The sequence below is a fragment of the Cryptotermes secundus genome, unplaced genomic scaffold (assembly GCF_002891405.2).
Source record: "Cryptotermes secundus unplaced genomic scaffold, Csec_1.0 scaffold958, whole genome shotgun sequence".
Taxonomy (NCBI): domain Eukaryota; kingdom Metazoa; phylum Arthropoda; class Insecta; order Blattodea; family Kalotermitidae; genus Cryptotermes; species Cryptotermes secundus.
This window is the reverse complement of record NW_019720583.1, coordinates 326,140-346,719: the sequence shown is the minus strand read 5'-3', so window position 1 is coordinate 346,719 and position 20,580 is coordinate 326,140.

The window sequence follows — 20,580 nt, the reverse complement described above, 5'->3', positions numbered from 1 at the left end:
TCCAAACAATCTCGGACCCAATTATCTGTATATGAATATCTGATATCACGACAATTTCTCTTTATTCGAGGACAAGCTGAGATCACAGTCTCTTCAATGTAGTCTCTAAGACATTGGACACAATATAAAGAAACGAGCATAGAAACTTTGTTGCCCAGCACGTCCGGACCTTATTTATGACACACCCAGTCTCCTACACAGATAATGAGAGCTCGTTTCTTAGGGCTAAATCGGTCACAGCCTGAAGCTACCCACTCTCATCTGCTTACTGCCAAAATCAAGAATGCGGGAGCTACATATGCAGTTCTCGTGTCGCGTCCATAATAAGAAGCATTGGCGCAAAGATATTTCTGTCACTAATGGAGATATGAAAAATCAATAAGATGAAAATACGGTCCTTGATGCATAGACAGAAATATTACGAATGTTATCTGCTATAGGATGAATAGGACATGCAGCATGTGAAGTTTCAACGCAAAGACCAGGATCCACAGCTTACCAAGCAGCTTCCAGGTAACACATGCAACAATCCTAGTTTAGACTCATCACTATAAGCAACTCTTATTCCAGAGCCCCACATATCGGCTCGACCTTTGCCGCTTTTTTCAGTTGCTTCATCCTTTGCACAGTCGGTAGGACTCCTTGGAAGGGGGATCAGCCCGTCTCAGGGTCGCTACCTACACACAGAATAAACGCACACATACATCGATGCCTCGAATGGGATTTGAACCAACGATCTCAGCTTTCCAACGAGAGAAGACAGTTCATGCCTTAAATCGCACTGTCACTGTGATCGGCTGCCCAACGTAGGTAACTTATAACTGAACTTGAATCACAAACAAAAAACTAGTATTTTAAAAAATAGCCTCGTGAGTATCCACCAACAAAAGCACGAGCGAGAAATAGTCACGTGTTCTCCTCATTTAAATTGGCGAGATGGTATTCTTCAAGGCCAAGCTTTACTTTTAATTTATTTATGCCTTAATTATATTACGACAGGTTTGTGATGCTAAATAAAATAAAATAAAAATGTATTTAATTTATTATTCGTAGACAGAAACGCTACATATTGCTCTGTCATTGTTTATATACACTTCTAAAAATCACAACTCATTTTTAAATACAAAACCAAAAACAGAGAAATAAGGATGTCTTCAACTGTGTTCGAGGCTACCGAGATCGTTGGGGTATGTAGTGAAGCGTCAGCCTTCCCTTCCCTTCCCTTCCCCACACCCGGCAGCAAGTTACGGCACTTTGGATCAGGAACTTCCTAAGAGAAATCCTCATTCATTATCATCCTAATATTTCATACGACTCAAGCTAAACACTGCTCTCGAGACAGGATAGTTGGCATCGTGCCGCTCAGTCCGTGAGGAGAAAGCGAATGCCATAGCAAACTCCGTGGACTGTAGTCCGCAAGCGAACTATACCGACCGAGTGATCGCCGTTTTCGGGGAAGTAAATTTAACTTATGCGGATAGAGGGTGTCGCGTGGTCAGCGCAACGAATCCAAAAGGCCGTTAATTTCGGGTTTCTAGACCGGAACCGCTATATCCTTGAAATAGCTCCTCAATTAGCCTCACGAGGCTCAGCGGACCCCGTTCCAGACCTACTACTTCTAATTGACCCCGGGATATGTGGATCTGTAGCCAGGAACTCTGACCACTAGACCACAGAGGCGGGCTATTTCATAGACAAAAGAGTATTAAATAAATACCATCCGGTGTTAACAGGAAATATTCATTTAAGGAAGTTTGCTCTAGCAAATTTCACTTGTTCACTTGTAGCCTCTGGTTTCTTTGACTGAGATAAAATTTTCCAACCAAAAATCACAAATAAAATTTGGTTTCCATGCCTATTTTTCCGTATCCTACTTTATGTTCTTAACATGAATCCAATCGATCGGTCCGTGAGAATTAAATAATCTTTCTGATTGTACATAAGAAAAGAAGTTCCAAATTCATAAGGTACTGAAGCTATTCACAATAGTTTTAAATAATTTCCTAATATTGTAGGATGGGCCGTGTCATAGGAACAGCAGTTGATCGCCAGCGTCTCACCGTGGAGGCTCCAGTTCAATCCAGATATAGAGTATATGGGACTTGTGATGGATAAAGTGAAATTTAGGTGGATTTTTCTTCGAGCACTTCGATTTTCCCCTGTCAGTCATCCTTCTGCGGATGGTACAACAGATCTATTTGAGGCCACAGTACGCCTTACCTAGGGACCGAGTCTCGCCCCGTTCACAAATGGAAGAAGAGTACAGGAAAAGACATAACAAACAGCAGTCAAAGAGGTTACTTACTTACTTACTCAGAGAGCTGAGCCCTTCTGGAAGAGCCGCGAATTCTGCAGCTACTCAAGAATTTCCCAGCATTTTATGGAACCGAAGGTTCATTACCGTGTTCACAAGAGCCCTCCACTGGGCCCTAAACTGAGCCAGATAAATCCAATCCATACCATCCCATCCTATCTCTCTAAGATCCATTTTAATATTGTCCACCCACCTACGCCTCGGTCTTCCCAGTGGTATCTTTCCTTCTGGGTTTCCCACCAAAATCCTATACACATTCGTCTCCCCCATTCTTGCTACATGCCCTTCCCACCTTATCCTCCTTGACTTGATCATGCTAATTATACTTGGAGAAGAGTACAAGTTATGAAGCGCCTCATTATGCAGTTTTCTTCAACCTCTTGTCACTTCATCTCTCTTCGGTCCCAATATTCTCCTCAACACCCTGTTCTCAAACACCCTCAGTCTATGTTCCTCCCTTAATGTCAGAGACCAAGTTTCACACGCATACAGAACCACAGGCAAAATTATAGTTTTGTATATTCTAATTTTTAAGTTTTTGGACAGCAGACGAGAGGACATAAGGTTCTGGACTGAATGGCAGTCGAAGAGGTTCTTATGAAAAAAGAAAATTAACTCTTTAAACTAATTCTGACAGCCTCATTCCAAACCTGAACACAGATACGAGTATTCTGTTATTTCAGAGTTCCGTGTATTACATTTTGAGTCAAGACTTAACGTTTTCATTTTTTTCGAATTGTTCTTTCAACATTTGTAGATCACAATGTAAGAAAGTGACGCTGTGTAAGAGAATAAAAGTTTAGTCTCTCTTAACTAAATCTCATTACTTCAAATTGCACAAAAGGTGCGTGTATGGTAATATGTTTGCATGTAAATTAAAGCAGTGTAACAAATAAATAATTCGTGTTACGTCTGTTTGTGTTCAGCATATTTTTGTAGTCTAAAACGGTTCATCTCGTACATGTTACTGAAAAACAAAAGGAAAATTTATTGTGCTGTGTAATTAGTCATTAGTAGAAAGAAGAATGTATTAATGACTGTAAGTTCAAAACGTGGAACTGTATTCTGTTTGTGGAAGCTTTTTTTTTTCTTTTGCAACTCTATTTCAATGTCGGTAACTTCTTCCTGCAACTGTGTCATGTTGTCACGTATTCTTGACTAGAAACCATGCGCTGAGACAAGTGTAGCATCCGCTTTTAGAGATTGCAACGCAAACAATGCACCAAACACCTTAAAGGTCGCTGTTGACAGGGAAAAGAATTATGATATTTTAATTATCGTTTTAGCTTTTATTTCGGCACGTGTCTCTCTAGTGGTAAATGTTAAACTGGAAACACTCATTATAAAATACAAATAGTCCGTTAACTGACGAATTATAATTATTGACAGCAACATTTATAGAAATTATGCTGTCACTGATATCTCATCCTATATTAAGAAATTATGACCCCTTCTGTGGTCTAGTGGTCAGAGTTCCTGGTTAAAGATCCAGAGGTCCGGGTTCGATTCTCGGCGCTACCAAAGTTTCTGAGAAGTAGTGTGTCTGGAACGGGGTCCACTCAGCCTCGTGAGGATAACTGAGGAGCTATTTCAAAGAAATAACGGCTCCGGTCTAGAAAACCGAATTTAACAGCCGTGGGAATTTTTTTATTGTAGAAAAAACTCGCGTAAATTCGTTGCGCTGAGCACCCGACACACTTCATCCGCAAAAGTTGGTACTAACTTCGCCGACAAGCGGGAGTCACTCGGTCGGTATAGTTCGCTTGCTAACTAAAACCACGGAGTTTCTTTATTGATTAAGATATTATTAACTTATCAACATTTTCATCTGTTAAGTCTTGAAAGTTATCTAATTAACCAAATATACTTTCAAAATACTTCATAGGTACTATAATAGAAGAGTACTACAAATGCAGACATTAAATTAAGGTCAAAATATCGATTACGAGGAAGATCCGTATGACAAAACAAGAGAAAAGAAATAAAATAAAGAATAAACTCAAAGAAGCTTTAAAATTTTGCTGTATTTTGAATTTGTTATTATGTATTCCTTTTTGTTCTATTCCACCCGTTATCTTATGTGTTGAAAACGTTCGTTTTACAGGAGAAAGTCTGATTTCTTCCCTTTCTTTTGAATTTATTGCTTGCATTCTCATTTCTTGTTTTTTGTTCCACTTGCTACCTTGTTTCTTGACTCTTGACGAGAGATGCTTTGATTTATTTGTTTGCTTTAATTTGAGTTTGTTGTTTTATGCATTGAATTTTCTGTGTTGCGTTTGAAATTCTTCTCTTTCTTCTACTTTTCGTGTTTGGACCTCTCGCCTATTCTTATCAGAATTAATTACGAAATTATGAACTTACAGACGTTAGGTCTCCTTGGACGAAGGAGCAACCCTGACACAAGGCCGTTACCTATACAGGACAACACAAGACGGAACAAACGCAAACAGACATCGATAATTTAAGCGGGATTCGAACCCTCGATCCCAATGTTTGCGCCGGCGAAGATATTTGTCTTAGGACGCGTGGCCACTCTGATCACTCAGTGAATAGGCTGGCTATGGAAGAGATGACCGGGTTCATTTATCGTCTGAAATGGGGTTCATTTCGTTGCTATATCCAGACAGCCTCTGGGGCCAACCAATTATCCAGTCGAGTAAGTGTCGACATTTTATTTTTTATTTATTTATAGTTTAGGTCCATTTAACGACTCTGTCATTATCTTCTACTTTTTAAGCCTAGCTTAACGGTGTTTCTACTTCCGCGGACGGACCGTTCCTAAGCAACGCGCGCTGTGACGTCAGACAACAGTACGTGACCGTCACGTGACATGTTTCTTGCGAGTGCGGTGACGTCACATGATAGTAGTGGGTAGCGATCACGTGACATATGTTTACGATGTTGCGCGCTGTCCGTCTCTCGGTTATATAAGGGTATAACAATATTTATTATGAAAGTTCGTGGCACAACCGTGTTGGGGTAATGACGTTACATCAGGTGAATTATGAAGAAGACCAAATTAGGAGGGCTGACAGGGCAAGAATTTAGATCAATTTTATATTGATGTCCTTATAGGTTTGTGGCGGAAGTGTGGCGATGCTGAATTTGGAATTGTATTCGGAACTTTTACCCCCGGGTTACTAAGTAGGAATCTATATTAAGTTCAACCAGATATTCTTGCTTCTGCAATGACTCAGCACTTTTACTGTGCCGAATAATATGTTCTAGCGATTAGTGCAAAACGCGATGGGACAGCCTGATTACGTTTCTGGAAGATCTGTAGCGAAAAGGAAGACTCAGTATCTCGAGGTCTGAAAGGATTTCTTCACAAACAAGCAGTGGAAATACAAATAGAAGCCTGTCGACTTGTATTCAAGCTACGAGATGGTGGACACTGTAAGAACTCATACGAAGTAGAACCACAGACTGCTCTAACTTAGTGGTGCATTACCAAGCATTGTCTCCAGTGCCACATTCATCTTACAACTATTTCACGATGCCAGGATAGCTCAGTCTGTATAGCGAGTGGCTACGGGCTGGATGACCGAGGGGTCAGAGTTCGAGTCCCTGTGGGGTCAAGACTTTTCTCTTCTCCACGTCGTCCAGACCGGCTCTGAGGTCCACTCAACCTCCTATCCAATGGGTACCGGGGGCTCTTTCCCTGGGGTAAAGCGGTCGGGGCGTGAAGATGACCACTCACCTCCAGCTAGTGCCGATGTCAAGAAAATGTGGATCTATACATCCACTCCCCCATACGCCTTCATGGCGTTGTGCTTAATTAGCCAAACACAGGGACAAACTTATCACTTTTTTTACCTCTTCCAAAATTCAAAGAGAGATAACTTCGCTTGCAACGTAAACGTTTGCATTTTTATCTGCTCTTTCTCTCGTATTCTCTTCCATTTCCTTTTATTTGTCCGACCTATCGTCATTCCTCTCCATATTCTTTCTCACTCTATTTTTAATAAAATATTTACCGATCGAAACATTTCGTTACAGGATAACAAAAGTTAAACACATCAGCCTTAATATGTATTGTGTTATTTTTAACGTTTTACTCCAGGTTGACTGCTCTTTGATCTAAACCAAACATAAGCAAACTTATATAATATACATAGAATTGATTTCATAATTATAAGAGCATGGAATACGTGTATAGTATGGAAAGACGCATCGAGGCCGTTTGACGATAACCCCATCTGGGAAGATACCGAATAACTAAGTCCATTGTGAATTGAAACATATATCATACTGGTTTTCATACTTATAATGTTAACACCACACGATGGATCATAAACCTTTAAAAATTGACCGGTTCGGCTCGCGAAGAAAATGCCTGTTCTCTGTTAGTAATGCCCACAGTATCCCTTATTATTTACAACCACATATGTTCTGCAAGAAGCGTAAAGTCTGCTCAGGAAGTGAGCTCAAGCGGTTACTCCCTGGCTTCCCACCGCGGCGGCCTGGGTTCGATGCCGGGTCTTGTCAAGTGGAATTTGTGGTGAAAAAAAGTGGCGTTGGGGCGGGTTTTCTCCGAATACTTCGGTTTCCCCTGCCAATCTTCATTCCACCAAATTCTCCATCATCATAATCACCAGGGTCAGGTACAATAAGCCAATCAGTGGCCGCCGTGCCGAGTGAACTCCAACCCCTACTAAACGAATTTAAAGAAAAATTAACGTTTCTCTCTTTATAATGACATCACTTCTGTTGCGATCTTTGAGACTGTGCATACTAGGGAGGTTATGAGCCTCAGAGCCTTACTTAAGAAACACTGCGGCGTTCACCTGAAGAGACTAAGAAATCTGTCATCTTAACGTACCCCGTAATCTTACTCACATGTTCCTAACAAACATTGCGCTCAAATAGACACTCCTGTTTCTTTATACTCTTTAAATAGTATGAAAAATAGGAATAGCTTTACTTAGAAATTTTTATAAGGATTATAAATTTACTTTGTGTCGAATTCCTGTCTTTACTTCTGACAGGAGTAATTTTAAATCAGTTGTGACGTGTCCCTGAAATTGAATCACAGTCAACTGGAGGAAACATTTAACAACTTTTCTGCCTTCGACCAAAAGAATGAGTAGAGAATAATTCGAAAATAATAGTTTAGTCTTCAATTAGAAGTGAAGTCCATAGATGCATTTTCGAATATATTACGGGGTACTAACTTCGCTGACAAAGCGGCGGTTGCGCGGTCGGTATAGTTCGCTTGCAAACTAAAACCAAGGACCTTCTTGTTTTTACGCGGTTGCTATTTATTGTTTTTCTTACCTTCGTACTTTCAGCTTTGTATCATAAAGAAACGAATTGAAAAACGACCTTTCGAATCTTACTCTTGAGTATGAGTATGATTATGAGGGGTGAGCCATGAAACTGGCCCTCACACTGCGACCTTCAATGATCAATTGTGCTTCCCCTTTGGATTAACCCATTATTAATCCCACACTTCCAACGAAATGTAGGACTTCATTTACGGGGGCGTCATAAAAGTCACTTAGTTCCATGAAGAATTGACCCAGGTGAGCTATAGCCCCACAATCACATAGGGTATATGTGGCTGACTCATCTTCTTGTAGGCACCTTTCACAAGTTGGGTCGTCTGTCAGTCTCAGTTTGAAAAGGTGCCATTTTAGGTGGCAGGGTCCAGTAAGTAATCCTCCAACACATTTTAGTTGATCTCTGTTTAATTTTAAGAGGTCCCTCGTTCTTTTGGTAGAGGGTCCTGATATAAATTCTTTTGCCGGTTTGAGCCCAGTTGTGGATTCCCAGGGTTTTTTGTGATTTCTGTTAGTCCAGTCCCTGACCGCTTTCCTGGCAACTCCAATTGAGATGCAATTGAGATGCCGCAAGCTGGTTCAGGTCCTGTGAACGGCTGTTCAAATCTTGTTCTTGCCAGCTGATCTGCGGTTTCATTCTCAGCAATACTCTCCCACTGAGATGCCGCAAGCTGGTTCAGGTGTTCAGATCCTATTCTTGCCAGTTGATCTGTCGTTTGATTCCCAGCAATACTCTCCGACTGAGATGCCGCAAGCTGGTTCAGGTGTTCAGATCCTATTCTTGCCAGTTGATCTGTCGTTTGATTCCCAGCAATACTCTCCGACTGAGATGCCGCAAGCTGGTTCAGGTGTTCAGATCCTATTCTTGCCAGTTGATCTGTCGTTTGATTCCCAGCAATACTCTCCGACTGAGATGCCGCAAGCTGGTTCAGGTGTTCAGATCCTATTCTTGCCAGTTGATCTGTCGTTTGATTCCCAGCAATACTCTCCGACTGAGATGCCGCAAGCTGGTTCAGGTGTTCAGATCCTATTCTTGCCAGTTGATCTGTCGTTTGATTCCCAGCAATACTCTCCGACTGAGATGCCGCAAGCTGGTTCAGGTGTTCAGATCCTATTCTTGCCAGTTGATCTGTCGTTTGATTCCCAGCAATACTCTCCGACTGAGATGCCGCAAGCTGGTTCAGGTGTTCAGATCCTATTCTTGCCAGTTGATCTGTCGTTTGATTCCCAGCAATACTCTCCGACTGAGATGCCGCAAGCTGGTTCAGGTGTTCAGATCCTATTCTTGCCAGTTGATCTGTCGTTTGATTCCCAGCAATACTCTCCGACTGAGATGCCGCAAGCTGGTTCAGGTGTTCAGATCCTATTCTTGCCAGTTGATCTGTCGTTTGATTCCCAGCAATACTCTCCGACTGAGATGCCGCAAGCTGGTTCAGGTGTTCAGATCCTATTCTTGCCAGTTGATCTGTCGTTTGATTCCCAGCAATACTCTCCGACTGAGATGCCGCAAGCTGGTTCAGGTGTTCAGATCCTATTCTTGCCAGTTGATCTGTCGTTTGATTCCCAGCAATACTCTCCGACTGAGATGCCGCAAGCTGGTTCAGGTGTTCAGATCCTATTCTTGCCAGTTGATCTGTCGTTTGATTCCCAGCAATACTCTCCGACTGAGATGCCGCAAGCTGGTTCAGGTGTTCAGATCCTATTCTTGCCAGTTGATCTGTCGTTTGATTCCCAGCAATACTCTCCGACTGAGATGCCGCAAGCTGGTTCAGGTGTTCAGATCCTATTCTTGCCAGTTGATCTGTCGTTTGATTCCCAGCAATACTCTCCGACTGAGATGCCGCAAGCTGGTTCAGGTGTTCAGATCCTATTCTTGCCAGTTGATCTGTCGTTTGATTCCCAGCAATACTCTCCGACTGAGATGCCGCAAGCTGGTTCAGGTGTTCAGATCCTATTCTTGCCAGTTGATCTGTCGTTTGATTCCCAGCAATACTCTCCGACTGAGATGCCGCAAGCTGGTTCAGGTGTTCAGATCCTATTCTTGCCAGTTGATCTGTCGTTTGATTCCCAGCAATACTCTCCGACTGAGATGCCGCAAGCTGGTTCAGGTGTTCAGATCCTATTCTTGCCAGTTGATCTGTCGTTTGATTCCCAGCAATACTCTCCGACTGAGATGCCGCAAGCTGGTTCAGGTGTTCAGATCCTATTCTTGCCAGTTGATCTGTCGTTTGATTCCCAGCAATACTCTCCGACTGAGATGCCGCAAGCTGGTTCAGGTGTTCAGATCCTATTCTTGCCAGTTGATCTGTCGTTTGATTCCCAGCAATACTCTCCGACTGAGATGCCGCAAGCTGGTTCAGGTGTTCAGATCCTATTCTTGCCAGTTGATCTGTCGTTTGATTCCCAGCAATACTCTCCGACTGAGATGCCGCAAGCTGGTTCAGGTGTTCAGATCCTATTCTTGCCAGTTGATCTGTCGTTTGATTCCCAGCAATACTCTCCGACTGAGATGCCGCAAGCTGGTTCAGGTGTTCAGATCCTATTCTTGCCAGTTGATCTGTCGTTTGATTCCCAGCAATACTCTCCGACTGAGATGCCGCAAGCTGGTTCAGGTGTTCAGATCCTATTCTTGCCAGTTGATCTGTCGTTTGATTCCCAGCAATACTCTCCGACTGAGATGCCGCAAGCTGGTTCAGGTCCTGTTCTTGCCAGCTGCTCTGCAGTTTCATTCTCAGCAATACTCTCCCACTGAGGTGCCGCAAGCTGCTTCAGGTCCTAATCTTACACTCGTTAAATAGACTTTATCATGAGAAAATTATTCTGAGGAATATGTAATTATCCTCCTCCCATACACTCCCTCATATCCTTGTGAAGTGCCTGTTAAAATCGCCCCGGTCATCCGGCTACCCGCATGAAACAACTTGAGGTTCGCTGAAGAGATTTTCATGAAAGCTTATAAAGGCGAGTTTCACTTCATGTTGTGGAATAATGCAAATTATGATAAAAACCGGACAGGCACACGGATATTTCAGATGATGACCTACGCGCGTTTCTATGCATTCTCCGAGCCTATTTCGCAAAATAGTTATTGGAGCGACACAATATTTAAAAAGGACATTGTAGAGAAAAAGGAAGCAAGCTCTTTTTTATTATGACTTTTATCCGAAAAGTAAAGATACAAGTCCTGTAAAATTGCAAGAGACTTTTTTTTCCACAAATGGCAGTACTGACATGTGAGATAGGAACCGTATGACACAGCTGACTTCACCGGCCACAGCCACGGCAACGTTTTGCTCTCAATATGTGCTCAAAATGGCCGTGTCGATTCAAAATTCCGCTAAATGTGAGTTTCGTGCAGTAATTGGATTTCTTCACGCGAAAAGAGAGAAACTGCTGCTGAAGTTCATCGCCAACTTGTTTCTGCTTGCGGCGAAGTTGTTATGAACAGGCAAAACGTGGCAAAATGGCGTCGTGAATTTTAAGCGGGAAGAAGTGATGTTCGTGATGGCCATCCGTTGTCGCTGATGAAATCATCCAAAAAGTGATGAAGAAATTGGTGCTGACAGACGGTTAATCATTGATGAACTTCATCAAAAATATCCAGAACTGTCAAGAACTGTTCTCCACGACTAAGAGAGTAGGCACGGAATTTCTAAGACGCTGGAATAAAAAACTCCTTCCCAGGCTCACTAAGTGCATTGCGATCCATGGTGACTATGTTGAAAAGTAGATGAATGTGTGTTGTAAACGTGCTACAAGTGAAACCCTCCAGAAAAAAAAATCTTTACAAATATTTTCTGTACTTTGTATCTTTACTTTCCGAATATATTTCGTATACCCAATATTCTTCCGTAAGACGCAAGATTTTCAAGATAATTAAACTAACGAGAAGGAATGCTCAAAACAGTGCTGGAATTCTTGAGGCTGGATACTGTTCAAAGCCTTTAGCGTGTTTTCTTTGACTTCATCCACATCATGGAATCGCTTTCCTTTCAGACTTCTCTTCATCCGTGGAAACAAAAAAAGTCCGATGGAGCCAGGTCGGGTGAGTAAGGTGGATGAGGCACAATCACCACGTTGTTGCTTGTCAAAAACTGTCGGACCGTCAAAGCTGTGTGGGCTGGAGCATTGTCGTGGTGAAGCAACCAGTTCCCATTTCTCCACATTTCAGACCGTTTTCGTCGCACACTCTCTCGTAATCTTCGTAACACATCCAGGTAAAAATGTTGGTTCACTGTTTGTCCTGGCGGAACGAACTCTTTGTGGACAATGCCATTCACATAAAAAAACAAATCAACATTGTTTTCACATTGGATCGCACTTGACGCACTTTCTTCGGTCGTGGTGAAGTTGGAGTTTTCCACTGGCTTGATGATTGCTTTGATTCTGGATCGCACCCGTAGCACCAAGACTCATCGCCAGTCACAATTCTTTTAAGAAATTCTGGCTCGTTCTGCACTTCACTCTTCAAGACGCGGCAAACATTCACGCGGTTTTCTCTTTGGTCATCTCCGAGCAAGCGAGGAACAAATTTTGCAGACACCCGTCTCATGTGCAAACCTTCGGTTAAAATTCGCTGGACCGTGCTCCATGAGATGTTCGTTTCCTCAGAAAGTTGGTCAATGGTCTTTCGACGATCTTCATCAATTGCACGCTTGATTTTGGCAATGTTTTCGTCATTTCTTCCTGTCGAAGGACGCCCGGGGCGTGGCATGTCTTCTGTTGACATGTTGCCAGATTTGAAACAGGAAAACCACTTGTAGACCTGTTATTTCCCCAAAGCATCATCATTAAAGGCTTGCCGAAGCATCCCAACAGTCTCGGCTGCAGTTTTCCCTAACAGAAAGCAAAATTTCACGCACACTCTTTGTTCCTTCTGGTCGGCCATCTCACTAATCGCCAAAGGGTTGAAAGAGGAACGCACACAACAGAGCACCACAGACAAACCACTTAACTCAGACTGACGCCAGCTCACTAACAGTCGCGGGAGACCCCCAGCTAACACCACTTAGCAGCACAACTCGTAACTACGAAGCTTGCGCGCGCAACAGGTCGGTTCCCGTTATTTTTGGGTCCCCCTTCGTATATAAAAGCGCACGTCCGTATTTAATTGAATTATGCTGCTGCATCTGCTACTTTATTACAAATTTAAACTTCGCTCCTTTCGATATAATTAAAAATAGGGAGAGATAGCACCAGGTCTGTTACGTTCTGCAGCTTACTTCTTATAGCTTGTATGTTGTTCCAGAGGATTAAGTCGGCTTCCACACAGTTTAACTTCAAACGATTTATTATTCTTAGATGGAAACTGATCTCTATTAATTTGCTGTTACATATATTGCTACGAAGTTTATTCGGAGGCTTGTTAACGCCGCTTGTAAATATGAATTACATATGTAAAACAAATGAAATTATACGCCTATCTAAATTAATGAGGGGCACGCGTTACTACAAGCTGGAAGGTCGCGGGTTCGATTCCTGATGATGTTATTAATTTTTTCATCTGATGTAATCCTTCCAGTCGCACTATGGCCATGGGTCAACTCAGCCTTTAACAGAAATGAATACCAGGAATCTTCCTGCGGGTAAAGAACCTCAGGAGTGTGAGGCTGACAATCTTACCGCCATCTGTGAGCCGACTGTCTAGGAAAAGAGGGAATCACAACCTCTCATAACGCCATGGGCTTTCACGGCCTGTTACAGGGAAGGCTTTATATTTCTTACCTAAAGTAATGTAAATTTTAAAATTACGAGTAGGCCTACATAGTCTATATTAATGATACCTATCAACACATTTTGCATGTATATATATATTAAGAACTAATTATGAAGAAATAATGTTAAGGAATAACTTGAAGTAATTTAGTTATGATTTATTTAACGATGTCGGGGCACGCGGTAGCGTAGTTGGTTGAGGGGCTATGCTACAAGCCGGAAGGCCGCGGGTTCAAGTCCCGATGAGGTCATTGGATTTTTTTCAATTAACTTAATTCTTCCAGCCGCACTATGACCCTGGGGTCGACTCAGCCTCTAACACAAATGAGTACCAGGAATTAATTAAGTAATATTCCTGGGGAGTAAAGCGCGGCCGGTGCGTAAGGCTGACAACCTTACCGCCATCTTTGAGCCGATTGTCTAGATAATGTGGGACCCTCAACCTCTCACAACCCTATGGGCCTTCATGGTCTGGAACAGGGATAACTTTACTTTTCCTTTTTACTCTTTTATTTAAAGTGTCACCAATAGTTTAGACTATATGCCATTGAATTATACGTGATTAATTAATTACGAATCGGAAAAAATGCGAAGGGAAACATTAACGGCCTATTTTTAAACATTACAACCGCATTCGCCTGGAGTCGGCTTCCCGGTCGAGATTCGAACCAGCGTTTCCGAAAGATAACTCAGAATCGTTATCACCTGAGCCAGTTTGGTCAGCACTTTTTGACTCGAGATTCAGATGAACTGCATGCATCATATACACTATACATAAATTTGTAAATCTTAGGTCGATGTAAAGATAAGAGCTAATTAACATGCAATCTGATGATAGGAGGAATTGCTTGATATTTCTGCTGTTTCTGTCAGCCCTCTATTACAAATAAATTAATATTTAAGATGTAAATTAACGAGACTGTTTTTTCTAGAGCGTCCATAATTACTATCAAATGCAATGACCGCATCTGTCCCCCAAAAGTAGTCTTCTTTATCTGGTAACAAAGGAATTTGTCTTTAAAATTATGCATGAAATTATTTTCCTCTTTAAAAACATCATAATAATCAAAACTTCATGGCCATGGGGTATAAACTAAAGCTGTGAAGGCCCATAGGGTTTTGAGACATCGAGGCTCCCGTATTTCCTAGACAGTCGGCTCACAAAAGGCGGTGAGGTTGTCAGGCTTAAGCGCCGGCCGCCCTTTACTCCAAGAACAATTCCTGTTACTCATTTCTGTTAGAGGCTGAGTCGACACCAGGGCCATAGTACGACTGGAAGGATTAGGTAAAATGAAAAATATCCAATTACCTCATCGGGAATCGAACCGTGACCTTCAGGCTTGTAACATAGTGCCTCAACCAACTACGCTACTGAGTGTCCCCCGCAAATATTAGTAATATCACCAAATCAAGGAAAAGTGAGAGGCCGTGTGTTAGGGATGAGACAGATGGAAAATGCATACAAATTTTGAACAGAAACCCCTAAAGTAGAGCCTTCATTCGCTACATATTATAAGCGATCTTAATTAGGGAGGTTGTAAGGTTGTTCATTGGATTAATCTGGTTCAGGTTAGATTCTAATTGTGGGTAATGAAAATTCGGCTTCCATAAGGGACGGACAAGTTCTTAGTATCGGAGTGACTATTAGATACCAAGAAAGATCCTGCCACGAGATATTTAGCTGGTTAGTCAGTTCGTTAATTAGTTAGGACAAGTATTAATTCGATTATGAGTAGAAGTTACGAGCTCTCTAGACCGCGAGAATAATATACGTCGATAGGGCCTATTTTAAAGACTCTCATGTTTGTTAAATATATTAGAATTACTCACATTGCAGTATTCACTATAAATGCAAAAGAAATGTGTACGTTTATTAATTATTAATGACCGACGAACAACTTTATTTTTAACTCATAACAAAAGAAAACAAACTCCGTGGTTTTAGTCCGCAAACGAATTATACCGACCGAGCGACCGCCGCTTGTCGGCGAAGTTAGTACCAACTTTAGCGGTTAGAGTATCGCGTGGCCAGCGCAAGGAATCCCCACGGCCGTTAATTTCTGTTTCTAGACCGGAGCCGCATTTTCCTTGAAATAGTTCCTCAATTATCCTAACGAGGCTGAGTGGACCTCGTTCCAGACCCACTATTTTTCAGGAAATCTGGTAGCGCCGGGAATAGAACCCAGGACTTATGGATTTGTTACCAGGAACTCTGACCACTAGACCACAGAGGCGATCATACATTCCTTAAACTGGTGGAAGAATTTGCTGACTGGAAAACGTTCTGTGATTTCTCTTTGACCACTGTTTGAATTGATTATGTTATGGACATAAATATATTAAGCAGAACTTCATATGCGTGTTTCCCCGTTTTCACACTTTCTGAGAATCCTATTTCTGCTTACATTAGATTCAGTGTTTTCCACTCCAGTCATAACCTCCTAGCTGCACGGAATGGGTTGGGTTCTTGAAGGGTGGACATGGGGGGAAGGGGGTTGGACTTGAAGGCAAGGGGGAGAAGAGAAAAGATGAAATGAAAGAGAAGATGGAGAAAGTGGCGGCTTCAAAACAAGAAGAACATGACAGACTAAGATCTTTGGAAGGTTGTCCAGTTGACCAGGCAACGTGCATATATGGCTTGATCAGACAGTATCTTAGTCCGGCTGACATGAAATGAGAAACCGTACAAGTGTTTCTAGCCATATAAGGAACCCATTCGGTTTTCGAAATTGATATTACATCCTAGCAACCTGCAATGCATGCTTCCAAATTACTTGGATCAATGATGACGTCATAACGCGGGAGTATTACAGTATTGGACGGAAACTGGGCAGTTTCACTTCAGGTATCCCGAGATATTTAGAGAGTTGCTTATATTTGTTTCTGAATTAAGTACATACTTTACGTTTCATGTACGTAAATTACAAGGAAAGGAAAAATACGTAAGAAGGAGATCCACAAATTGTATTCTTCCCACAAAATAAAATAAATAAAACATGCATTGGGAAAATGGAAACACATATAAAATTTTGGTGGGAAAACATAAGAGAAGACACAACGTGGTAGATCTAGGTATAAGTGTGAGAATAATATTAAAACAAGAAGTTCTGGGAAGAACTAATCACTTACTTTCCTTGATACGACAAGGGCTGTATATAAAACGACACGTGCAACAATTCTTCTATCGTTGCGTGTGTACTCGTTGCCATAGTAACATTCTTAGAGCGCCGTTACCTAGCAATAATAGAGGGATACACATATATACGTATAGACTGGTGGGAGAAATTTATTAAATAAGCCGTTGAGATTGGCTCACCTGCCATGATATATATACCAAGTTTTATAGTGACTGTTTTTTCCATTAAGAGTTGATTGGGGGGATACCTAGACACACAGACAGCACGATAATTTCATGAGCTTATTTTCATTTTTTCAATATGAGAAAAGTAGGCTAAAAATTGGTGTCAGAAGGGTGGACTTTTCAGCGTGAAGACTGAATTTAACTGGCTCATGATATGATAGTCACAAAGATGTACTTCTATGAATACTGTTCTCGGATACAAAGGAAAGTTTCGTAATTCGCCTTCTTGGTAATTGTGAACTTTTCAAGAAGGCCTTCCACCATGTCGTCAGTTAGTTTTATGTTATATTAGGATATCCCTACAGTATGAGTCTGAGGTTCTACAGGCGGCGAGAATTCAGGTGTCAGTCTCCCTGAATGTGAGACCGCGTCTTCTGACAGAGAGGCACAAAAGTTTCCCAACAAACCGTTACTCCCTCATTTCTGAGTTGGAGGAATCAGGTTCCTGCAAGCTGTTTCTATGTATTTGCCAAACTACACGGTGTCACATCCAAGAAAATTGTTATGTGAATGTTTTTAGAGATTAAAATTGGCCGCATGTTAGGACCACATACATTTTCTGAGACGTATATTCCTGAGTTTATAGTCTTAAATCTTATTCCAGCACAGAAAATCCGACATACCTGCGAGTAATCCATTCGTTTACATTCTATTTTGGTTTCTCATGAGATTGATTCGATTGAATTGTGGTTCTCATAAAAATTAGTGCTGTTTAGGTAGCACGCACCACTCGTCTGAAAGCAGTTACATTTGAGGGTCGAACGCTGAAGCGACGGGCTGAGTAATTGCTTCACTCACTCACTCATGGAACCGAGCCCTTCTTGAGAAGCCGCCAATTATACAGCTACTCAGAAACTTCTCAGACTTTTATGGAACATGAAGGTTCATTACCGTGTTCACAAGAGCCCTCCACTGGTCCCTATCCTGAGCCAGTTCAATCCAATCCATACCATCCTATCTCTCTAAGATTCATTTCAATATTGTCCACCCACCTACGCTTTGGTCTTCCCAGTGGTCTCCTTCCTTCTGGCTTCCCCACCAATATCCTATATGCATTCTTCTTCTCCCCCATTCATGCTACATGCCCTGTCCATTCAAGAAATACCTTCAGACAGCTTACAATTATAAATACATGGGCATTTCTCTATCTCCTGCGTGAATTTAATGATGTGCAAGGCATCGTTTCCCGTCATTGCAATAAACACGTTGAAAATCTGAACACTAACTTTCAACATGGCTGTACGACTACGCAAACTTACTTACTTAATTCGTTCCTCTTATACCTTAAGGTGTCGAGGTTGTTTTTTTCATTTTGATCATTTTACAGACGGTAGGACTCCTTGGATGAGTCATTAGCTCGTCGCAAGGCCTCTGCCTAAACTCAGGACAACACAAACATAGAATAAACACATACACATACTTAACATCCATGCTTTGTGTGGGATTCGAACACACGATCCATGCTTCCGAGCGATCGAAGACAGTTCATGCCTTAGACCGCTCCTGGCGACTACGCAAGCTAATGACGGTGAAAGACCAGTTCGTAAGATAGCGCGCAACTATGGTTGCGAAGGTTGCTGAAATTAAATCTTCAACCGTATCGTGTGCAGAGCGACGGAACGGTTGCAAACAGGTGCAGTAGCAAGCTGCATACAACCACTCCCAGCAATCGTTCTTGCCAGTGGGAGAGCAGACTAGCTCCCGGTACGCCGTTCCCGACTTCAAGAAACAACCCCCTCCCCTACCAAACACACACATACACGCAGGTAGCTGTCGACTGGGTTGTTTCATGAATCGTTACGGATGTGCTGAAACACATATGACATTGTGTGCTTATAGCAAGTTCCGCTGCACTCACATATTAACTCTCAGTTCCACATTCTGACACATATCAAGAGAAACAGGCTTCGGAAGAAAGAGGGCAATAAACGCCGACTTTTTATTTAATTTAAAATTTAAATTAAAAATTTTAAATACAGACCGTATTTTTGTGTGTCTTCAAATAACAGAACACTTTTACGTGTGTGTCTACATTTCGATCGGTGATGTCAATTAAAATGTTCATACATTAATTAAAAATAATAGAGAGGAAAGCAATAAAGCATATTTTAATACCTATAATTTAGATTGACCCGAAAGAACATGGATTTACTTGCCCTTGAAAGGATAAACATTGGCGCCGTATGCAGTTTCCAACAATTAATAAGACTTTCGTCGGTCACGGTAGCCGAGTGGTCTAAGGCATGTACTGTCTTCGCTCGCTCGGAAGCCGGGATCGTGGGTTCGGATCTGTTTCCTGTGAGGTACGAACTGAATTCTTATATATTATTCTTATACACTGCCGGTCACTGTAGCCGAGTGGTCTAAGGCATGTACTGTCTTCGCTTACTCGGAAGCCGGGATCGTAGGTTCGAATCCCATATAAGGCATGGATTTTTGGTATGTGTATGTGTTTATTCTGTGTTTGTGTTATCCTGTGTTTAGGTATATACCTTGCGACGAGCTGATCACTCGTCCAAGGAGTCCTACGGTCTCTAAATGTTCAAAACGTAAAGACAACCTCGACATACGAGTAGTGGGGTACAAGAAGAACGGATTAAATAAGTAAGAAGACTTTCAGAATCAAATGTTAGACATAACGCATGAAGGGTGACAGCAGACAAGCCGATAACAGAGGCACATAAAATATGAAATATTCTTTCCTCACAATAGATAAGAAAACTTTAACGGGGTATCCGAGAGTACAGTATTGTAAGGGGACCGGATTACGCTGAAAGTTTATATGATTGTGGTTGCGTCGAGTCAGAATGATTTTGAAATTCGTTTCTTCACAATGACAGATTCAAAATGACGTTTCTCAAGATAGCAGAACACTGACGTCGAATACCGATCTTCATTTGTTTGAAAATGGGAATATCGTTCGATTTCGTACATACGTTTGCTGTTGTTTCAAGTCTAAATTCTCGTAGCCAATAGGAGGGATGTATTTGAATAAAATTGTTGTGTAGATATTTGCACCCGCAAGAAGGTGCGATTCACTCTCAGACTACTAACAACTGCGTTCCTAGTTCAGAGGTCGTGTAGCTTCCAATGATAAGAGAAATGCCTCGTTTTCGATATGGGTTGAACGCTTCCTCTCACCAGTCCACAAGCTACCGAGTGGCGCTGTTGAGGCATGTGGTTGTAGTTTTGTACAGTCAAATATTCCGTGGTGAGGTGTTCGGTTCAGCTGGAGTAGATAAAATGTAATAGCATAAATAATGTGATGGAAGTAATAACAGTATACTGTGACATGGATGACGCAACGGAAGTAGGGGTCACGGGAACTCTGCGGTCTCGCGAGTGACGTCACATACCCCCACTCCTTCCATCAATACGCAATGCTCGGTAAACACCCCTTCCCCCGCAGTGACGTAACGGAAGAGCAACTGTGTTAGGCAACTATTGCAGCTGTGACGTAACAAGGGATGCCGCAGTTGCTATGCAGCAATAAACAACTCTCGATAGCGTTGCCAGCAACACCTGTAAACACGGCGACTAGGCAACAAGGAAACGAGGCGTTTTCCCGTTGTCTGGCTGAGGGTTTATAAGAGAACTACACTGCCTAAGGAGTTAGTTGAAATATAGCAGCCGTCGAAGTCAGTTGCAGTCTAGCATTCGTCGGAGTGAATGGAAGCAGGAGAAGTAATTGTGATACTGCCGATGGCAGTAATTGTGAGATTGTTAATTGTGTGATTGTAAGAGCGAGTGGAATAAAATCGTTATATCAAATAAGGCGTGAACTTACATATACCCAACACGTGACAATATGTTAGCAAATTAAATTAATCGACTAAATGATATTTTTGAGGTTTTTTTTTTTGCTAGTGGGGGTAAGACTAAGTCCCTTAGACCTCTGTAGGTCGCGG